The sequence below is a fragment of the Talpa europaea genome (assembly GCF_964194135.1).
Source record: "Talpa europaea genome assembly, chromosome: 2".
Lineage (NCBI taxonomy): Eukaryota > Metazoa > Chordata > Mammalia > Eulipotyphla > Talpidae > Talpa > Talpa europaea.
This window is the reverse complement of record NC_140068.1, coordinates 27,816,137-27,825,933: the sequence shown is the minus strand read 5'-3', so window position 1 is coordinate 27,825,933 and position 9,797 is coordinate 27,816,137.

The window sequence follows — 9,797 nt, the reverse complement described above, 5'->3', positions numbered from 1 at the left end:
TTCTGCTTCGGCTTCTCCTTCAGGTTCTGCTGCTGCTGGCTGGGGCTGCTGTCGTCCCCCCGTGACGCCGCCCTTAAAAACACAGTCTTAGCTCAGCTGAATCCCATCTACCTATGCCCACACCCTATTCCAGGTGCCCGCCATCAGGCATGCATTCAGGACAAGGATCCATCATCTATCCTGATGACGGAAGGGCAGAAAAGCCTGATATTTTCTTTACCCTACAGAAGGCTTCCCTAGCTCCAACTGTATTTCCTTCTGATGCTTTTATGATTTTATTTTTAGGACTTTTGATAGCTTATTAATCTACCGGAAATTTGATTTTGTGAAAAGCGTGAAGCAAGGATATCTGCGCGCTCCACTTTTAAATATGTTCAGAACAAATATGTGAGAACACATTTTAAAATGTGTTCTGTCACTCCTTTCCAACACTGCTCTTCCTCTGTTCAGGTTACCATCACAAGTTCTGGATTTCTGCAGTACCCTGTTGTAGGGTAAGGAAAAATGTCAGGCTTTTCTGCCCTCCTGCCATCAGGATAGATGATGGATCCTTGCGGTCCTGAATGCATGCCTGATGGCGGGCACCTGGAATAGGGTGTGGGCATAGGTAGATGGGATTCACCTGGGCTGAGACTGGGCTTTTAAGGGCGGCATCACGGGGACGTCAGCAGAAGCTGAGAAAGAAGCTGAAAGAGAAGCCAAGAGCAGAGAAGCCAAGAGCAGAGAAGCAGAGAGAACGCTGGAGAGCCCAGAAAGAGTAAAGACTTGCTGGGGGCTGGGAGGCCTGCCAGCCTCCCGCCCCCCAGCCTGCCGTGTACCTGGTAATCCCAATAAAAGACCTGCAAAAAACCACTGAGGACTCTGATTCCTCCTTTACTCGGTCTGCTGGATCAGAAAACCTGCACTGTGCCCATCCTGACCCTACACCTGTGTAGTGACAGTATGGGCCACTGAGCTGGTCCTTTATGATTAGCGCAGATGAGACGGATAAAGGAGGATTCCAGGAGCCCTTGGTGGCTTTCTCAGGCTTTTACTGAGCTTTTACATGTAGTGCAGCAACCAGGTACATGGCAGGCAGGGGTGCTGCCGGGGAGGGGGGGTGGGTGCAGGAGGCCAGTAGGCCTCCAAGGCCCCGGCAAGTCTTCACTCTGGGTTTCTCTGGCCTTCTTTCTCCCCTTCTTTCCGGTTCTCTCTCCTGCCTCTGCTTCTCTTGGTGAATATATCTCTATACTGCTGCTATGGCCCAAGGAAGTAAACATCATAACTTACAACAATGTAACAACTGCAATTACCCCATCCTGCAAGGCAATCCTAATGGTGGGAGGGCAGAAAAGCCTGAAAACTACTTACCCTACACCTGCTATTTGTGCCGGCACTTGCTGGTGGTAGACTATTTTCAACACAGCAACCAGAGATATCTCTTCATAATGTAATAAAGCATAGCTACCCTTTTCACTCACAGTAAAACCAATGTCCAGTATAAACATTGAGGAGCTGTCTGACCTGTCTCTTGCCATTTTGCCCATCCATTCCTTTGTCCATCACTGTCTTCAAGTGTTTATTGGCTTCCATTTATTGGATTCCCCTGCAGATCTACCTACATTGCTCTGATCCCACAGGCCTTGAGCAAGCTTGCTGGGATGGCAGCTGCTGCTACTTTACACTAATGTCTCTTCTTTGCTGCTTCTGATCCCTCTTTAGTATTTGGCTACCCTTCCCTTTTGCTCCAGTTTTGGGATCCCTATATTGCACTCAGTTTTAGGAAGTGGGCAACAGCTTTCATGTTACTAAGCACCCCCGTATATGCAACACAGTCATATGAGGGGCTAATTGCTAAGTAGTTAATTTTGACAAGGAATTAATGGATTAATTCCTTTCCCTTCTGCTTCCTTTTGGAGGCAGAGTAGCTTCATGTGAAATCTCTGAAAATACCTTGTATGATGCAGTAATCGGTATGCCATAAAGCTATGTCCAGGTAAGTAATGCCCTGCCTTATTTTGTTCTATCTCATTCCCTGCTTTGCTCTATTCTTCCAGTGTGTCTATTCACCTGGGATTGTAATTGCCAATACAATGTTAACAAAAATAAGTTTTCTTTAGAGTCTGTTTTCTAGAGATACAGGGCTACATCTTTTTTCAAAGTCACCCTATTCAATGAGACCTACCCCAGACACTCACTCCAACCTCATATCTTCTTCACTGAGTTTACTATTGCATTTGTTATTGTCTGTTATAATTTACTTAATCATTATGGTTATTATTTTTATCTGCTCTCCTTCCTGAGAATAAAATATTTAAGACTACAGAGAGATGGAGATCTTTGTTTTGTTGCTAGCTGTATCCCCAGTACCTCTGACAGTGCTTGACATGTAGTAGGTTCTCAATAAAATCAGTTGACTAAAGTGAAAGATGGAATGCTGGCATTAACGTTATTGACTTAGTGTCACCACCATTGCTACTATAATAAATTTGAACTTGGCTTTGCTTCTTTAAGTTGTTACTTGTAGGTTAAGAAGGCCCAGAAGAGTAGGGACAACTGTATGACAAAGCTTAATTAACACTCTTTCTCTCATCAACTTCCACGAAAGCTTTTTATGTTCTGTATTGAGTTACAGAGCTCATTCTACTATTAATCAAATCATAGCTGGACTCCCAAAAGGAAGAGCAAGCCCAAAATAAAAAATACTACTTACAGGATTGCATTGGATTTATAAATTATATTGGAAGATTTCTTTATAATACTGAATATTCTTATCCAATGGTATCGCAAATCCCTCTAGGGGATTTGTTTAGGTCTCCTTTGTAGATGCTCAGTTTTGAGGAAATGTTTTACATAAGAATCCTATACTTTTTTAAATTTTGTTTATTTCCAAATAGATTTTTTCAAAACTAATATAAATGTTCTCATTTTCTAATTAACTTTTTGGGTGTATACCATAAGTATAATTTTATTTCTATAGTACCCCTGCATTTTCCTTGCTCTACTCATTGGCAACTGTAGAGTAAGGAAAAATGTCAGGCTTTTCTGCCCTCCCGCCATCAGGATAGATGATGGATCCTTGCGGTCCTGAATGCATGCCTGATGGCGGGCACCTGGAGTAGGGTGTGGGCATATTCACCTGGGCTGAGACTATGCTTTTAAGGATGGCGTCATGGGGACGCCAGCAGCAGTAGAAGCCGAGAGAGAAGCAAGAGAAGCAGAAGCTGAGAGAAGGCCAGAGAGCCCAGATAGAATGAAGACTTGCTGGGGGCTGGGAGGCCTGCCAGCCTCCCGGCCCCCCAGAACCCCTGCCTGCCTTGTACCAGGAAAATCCCAATAAAAAGACCTGCAAAAAGCCACTAAGGACTCTGATTTCTCCTTTACCCAGTCTGCTGGGTCAGAAAACCTGCACTGTGGTCCATTCCTGCCCTTTACAGCAACTTTTTAAAAATAATTTGACCTTTTAAATATTTAGCCATTAGATTTAAAATTTTTTTATATCTGTTGTATAGTGAAGATCTAACTTTTTTCCCAATACTCAGCCAATTATCTAGCTTTTATGGTTGAATATTCATTTTTACATATCACTAATTTATGATGTAAATGAACACACAATAAATTATTTTATGAGCTCACATTTGTTTTTAGACTTCTCTTCTAATTATTTCTCCTATGCCTTTTTATCAGAATTTTTCCCGTGATTGTGTGATCTGTTTGTGGAATGACTGTGAAATGCCTTAAGAAGAAGTAAAAATAGCCAAGGGGACATCTCTAATGGCAATTACCTCAACATATCAGCTCACACCTGGCAGTCATCCTGTATTTCCTATCTCAGTTATTAGCACAGCCTGACAGCCAGTTGCGCCAACCTGAAACTTTAGAATAATCCTTAAATTCCCATATCCGGCGGGTTAGCAATTCACTCTCTCAAATATCTTCTCTCCTCCTTCCTGACCCTGCATTTATTGGAGTTCTGCATTCTGTCTGATCTTAGCTCATGTCACCTTCTCCCAGAGGGTTTCCAGACACCCTATTTAAAGAGATTGTCTCTTTGTAGTTAACTGCTGTATCACCTTGTTTGTTTCCTTCATAAATGGTGTAATGATTTGAAAAGACTCATTTAAATCTTTTTACAAGTTATTATTTGTTTCTCTACTGGAATGTTAATGCTAGGACAGCAAAGCCTTGTTCAATTTTCAGTGGTAGCCACCAAATGTACTTCAATCTCGTAGCAGCAAACATTCTATGACTTACAAGTATGAATGAATGAATGACACAGTGTCCTCTTAGCAGATTCATTTGGTTCCACATTCCTTTCTCTTTTCCAATAAATCATCCACACTGATAGAATTATCAAAAACAGAGATCCAATCATATTATGTCCCAGCTTAAAGACTTTCAGTGTCTGTAGTTATAAGACAGACAGCAATGACGTCAGCTTACAAAAGTGGTAAAGCTTTAGTTTAAATGAGGTTTTGAATAAAGTCAAATATACAATATTATGTCAGAACCTTATTATTCAGATAAATACTGTGTTTAAAAATCAAACCATTTAGGGTATCCTGTGGTGGCGCAGGCGGTTGAGCGCCGCGCTGTGAACCTGTCAGCAGCCTCTGTAGCGCCGGTTTAATGGTTTGATTCCCGGCTGGCTGGGGAGGGTCCCATGTGGCGAGCAGATCTCTCCTGTGCTCCCGCTGCTCCCCTCAGCAGTGTACTTCGTCAGTCTGCCTGTTCTGTTCCTTGCTGTTTCTGATGAATCCTCTCACAATCCTGCGCATCTGGCCTGTACCCCCGTTCTTAAATAAATAAATCTTTAAAAAAAAATGAATCATTTATAGAAATTTAGAGTAAAAGACCACCCCATAAATTTGTCAAGATTATACTTATCCTTCCTTCCAATATTTATTTTTCACATGTTATATTCTGCTTTCTTAGTTTTTCATTTTTATTTTGAATAATTAATCTTTTTCTGCATTTTAGAATTTTAACTTTAGACACTAAACTTTCCTGGGCATAGCCTCCCATTTGTGTGATTAGCCTCCAGTTAGCTTCGCTCATGCAGCTCTTTTTTCGATAGATCAGAGGATTATGTGTAGCGATGATCTAGGAACTGACATTTTAGTATTTTTTCCTCTAAGAAAAATAATTTGAAAATCATAAAAAATTATCTATTGATCATGCAACTCCTTTTTAATAGCTTTCCATACAATATTGCCCTTATGTACATTGGAAGTTAATTTTAGGCGTTACATTTATTTCTATATAGTTCAATTATATGATTTAATCAAATCATTCAAAGGGGAAATATAAAACAATATTTCTAAGGTGTTACTCTTTTAGAATAAATTTTAATAAAATGCTGTTTTTATTAATACAGTTTTCTTTCTGTCAGTCTCTTAAATTATATGAACTATAGACAGATACTCTCCCTAGGGGGTGGAGAAATTTCCTATCTTGTAAATAAAATCTTTAATTTTCTCTTTAAATTCTAAGTTGTAGTATAGAAATTTCCCATATATATTGCCAATCCAACATTTTGTGATTATTTTGGTGAATAATTTCTTATCTTATTAGTTAGTGACTTGAATTCCATATGATTTATAATGTCAATAATGAATTCAATAACCTGACATAATTTTCTAGATTTAAAAAATAGTAATTGAGTTAACCATAATTATTTTTCCTGTTTTAGATATTCTCATACTTTCTTAAAGTATATCTTTGAAAAGTTTTTAAAATATAATGTGAAGAATATTTTGAACACTGAGATACATTTCAAAGGCCATATTGTTAATATAAAGAGAAACAGAATAGTCTCAGGCTATAATCTTCAAAATTGTTCTAGCTCATTACATTTCTTAAATCATTAGGATGAATTACCATTTTGTCTGAACCTAGGCTTTTTATTACATTAAGAATGTAACTTTGAGGCTTTTACTCCTAGCCATGGAGGACTAATTGGTACTGAATTTTCCATATATTAAGAACTAGAAGCTTTAAGATACTGGATGATAGTGCAAAATCGTATGCCTTGTGAAAAGAAAATTCTTGATGGTTCCAGTGATTGACCCAACTCTCCATCTGTGGACAGACATATCATGAACTTCAGTGCAGAAAGAGAAAACTAAAGCAGAGCACAGCAATCAGACTAAATTGAATATAAACAGTATTAGATGACCTTGAAAGCAGATTAAGTGCTGCAAAAGATGACATACATACATTCCCACTCTGGTCATCTCAATTCTATATTAAGATTTCTGGGATTTGTTATTGGTTTTAGCTTTTCTGTGTCTTCCATTTATTTGAATCTCTTTATCACAGCAATTTTAAACTCTGTATCTGAAAAAATCTTCCATATCTTTGTGTTGGATTCTGGAAATTTGTACTCTCTCTGTGGTGAAATACTCCTTTGAGGATTCAAGGTGCCATGTGTTGTAATTCTACATCTTCCCATTTGTAGCTTTCCAGTTTGCTATTTTTTTTTCATGCGTCCTAAGAGCGCAGAACTTCTACCTTCCAGCAGATGGCGCTATGGGCATTTTTGTTTTTGCTTTTAGTTTTTCCAGGTTTGCTGTTTCAGTACATTGCATGTCAGTTATAATTGATCTGCTGCTGAGTAAGTCAGGGGGTGGGGGAGGCACCTGGAAGGGCCCAGTCACTGGTGAAAGTGGTATGTGGGCATGACTCATGTTTTTGGTACCACTTACGTTCTCCTCTCTGGGTTTCCAGACCCCTGTCTATGACACCTGCAGGCCACTATTAGTGGGTTCACAGGATCAGCTGAAGTCCTCAACGGTTGGGGGAGGAAAGTGAGTGTAGCTTTGTGCCATGTCCTCTTCATTGAGAATCCCGCTCACCTGGCACACCGCATCTCTTCTGCATGTGAGAGGAATCTCGGTTATGCGTGTACTTCCACATTAGTCAGCAACCTAGTCCTCAAGGTCACCAGCCAAACACAGGAATATATGTCTGCACTGCAGCCTACTGGCCTGCCTGCAATCTCTAGGGACCTCTTTCTACCCACCTCTTGTTTTATGGAGTTGAATTTACTCAGTTTCCCTTCTGTTGTAGTCAGAATTGGTCTCTGATATCCAAGAGGTGCTCTAGTTTTGCCCCAAGTAATGGAAAACTCTGAATCCAATGTCTTTCTGTAATAATTTCAGATTATCCTCCTAGGAGCAAAGCAAGGAACATTTCTGAAGTCATCTGCTTCACTATATCTATTCTAAATATTTTCAAAGGGTTTAAGTGAGCCTAAGAAGAGAAAATGAGAGCATAAAAATAAAAAGTAATAGAAATTTGAGAATGAAAAAAATGAACATAAACAATACTAGATGATCTTGAAAGCAGATTAAATGCTACAAAAAATAATATACATACATGTAGTGTTATAGACTGAAAGTTATGTCTTCCCAAATATCATATGATGAAGCTTCATACCTCATATGGTGGTATTAGGGAGTTTGGGCCTTGGGAGGTGATTTGCTCAAGAGAACAGAGTCTTCATAAATGATGGGGTAAGTAGCCTTTCAGATTAGACCCTGGAGAGTTCTCTTGTCCTTTACATTATATTTACAGTAATACAATATATTGTGAAGGTATGATGATAATGATGTATATTGTATGCCATATATATGTACTATATATTATTTATAATATATGTATGTCATAATGTATAACATGGTATTTATTTAAAAAATAAGTGGAAAAAGAAGAAAAGAGAATAAAGAACAGTTTGGACAAATAGAAAAATTAACAAAATGATTGTAGATTTGAAATAAATCCATTGATAATTACAAAGTAACTAAAGCAGAACTATATGATAGAAATTTCAATGATAAAAGAAATGTCTATACTGTCCATATGTGGGTTTTGACATTGAAATGTGGCTAACGTCACTGAAACCTCAATATTTAAATTTTAATTTATTTACATTCTAATCTAAATAGCCACATGTAACTAGTGGTTACTGCATTAGAGAATGTAGGTCTAAACACTCCAATAATATAAAACTTATTGGTTTAGGTGAAAAAGCAAGATTCAGTTATATATTGACTATAAGAAATATTCTTTCTACATAAAGATTCAGATTGAAAGGTAAAGGATGGAAAAAGTACTCCAAGCAAATATTATAAGAAATATGGAGTAGATCTATGAGTTATAAGAAAATGGATTTGATTTTATTTGATTTCTTTAAAAGATTTATTTATGCATACAAGAACTGGGGTATAGGCCAGACATGCGAGGGGTGAGAGGAGTCACCAGAGAGAGAGTGGGGAGCAGAACAGGCAGATTGAAATACACTGCTGAGGTGAGCAACGGGCGAGTCAGGAAAGGTCTGCTGTGCCATATGGGTAGCTCTCTGGTGGTGGGGGGCGGGGGTGGCGAGTGGATCAAACTTGTGCTGCAGAGGCTGTGGATAGCTTCATAGTGCTGTGCTTAAACCCTTGCGCCACCAGGCAGGCCCAGAAAGTGGATTTTTAGCACAAAAAATAAGTGGTAATAAAAGACATTTCATATTGATAAAAGATTAGATTTTGAAAAAGATACATCAATGGATGCACTAATAATATAAATGCACTAATATGGATGCACTGATAATATAAATTTGCTATTACATGAAGTAAAATCTTATCGAATTGTGGTGGTTTTAAATACTTCTCCTTTCAAAAAATAGAAGACTAATTCCTCATCTCTTGTTTGTAATCTGTACTTATTAATTTGCTTCTAATAAATAAAATTTCACTGAAACTTTGGTGTTTGAATTCTGCAACTAGATTACAAATGGCACTGTAGATTACTCCTTCTCTTTGTACCTCTCAGATCACATGCTTTAGGGACACCAACTGCCATGTCATAAGGACAGTCAAATGACCCTAGGGTGCAGCACAAATGGCAAAAAACTAAAGCCTCCTGTCAACAACATTCTTACAAGTAGAACTTCCAAACTCATTATACCCTACAGATGACTCTAGTCCTAACACCTTGGTTGCAATTTCATGAAAGCCTCACCCAAATGAAAAGAACTAACCAAATAAACTGTCCTGAATTCCTGATCCACAATATTTTGAGTTAATAAATGTTTAATATTTTTAACTTTATGATATAAGGGTAATAATTCAGTATTCTTTATTGTTTTATCTCTTTGTTATGAAGCAGTAGATAACTAATATGAGACTTGAAAGGTAAAATAGAAATATCTGCAATTATATTGGAAATTTCAACATTTATCTTTCAGTAATTGATTGAACAAATGAATAGCAGATGAGTTAGTATAAAAAAGAACACCATCAATCAACTTGATTTAATCTTCATAGAACACACTACCTTAGAACAGCAGTATGCCATTGTTTTCAGTGGCATAGACAATATGCTAAAATAAAAATCAAGTCTCAACAAATTTAAAAGTATTCAAATAATGTAGAGTGTATTCTTTGACCATAAGGTAATTAAACTAAACATTAATAACATTAAGCTATTTAGCAAGAACTCAAGAAATATTATATATTGACAATGTCTTAGATCATTTGGGCTAATTCAACAAAATACCATAGATTAGGTGGCTTACAAACAAACAGACACTATTCACAGTTTTTATTTCACAGTTTTTGAGACTGGTAAATGCAAGATCAAGATTTTGTCAGATTAATATCTGGTGGAAGTCTGCTTCCTGGTCTATCATTTGCTCTTTTACTGTGTCCTAACATGGCGCAAGGGGCAAGGTATTTCTCTGGAATGTCTTTTTTAAGGGCACTGATCCCACTCATGAAGCTGCTTCCTATGATCAAAGCACCTCCAGGGGCCCAACTTCTTAATTT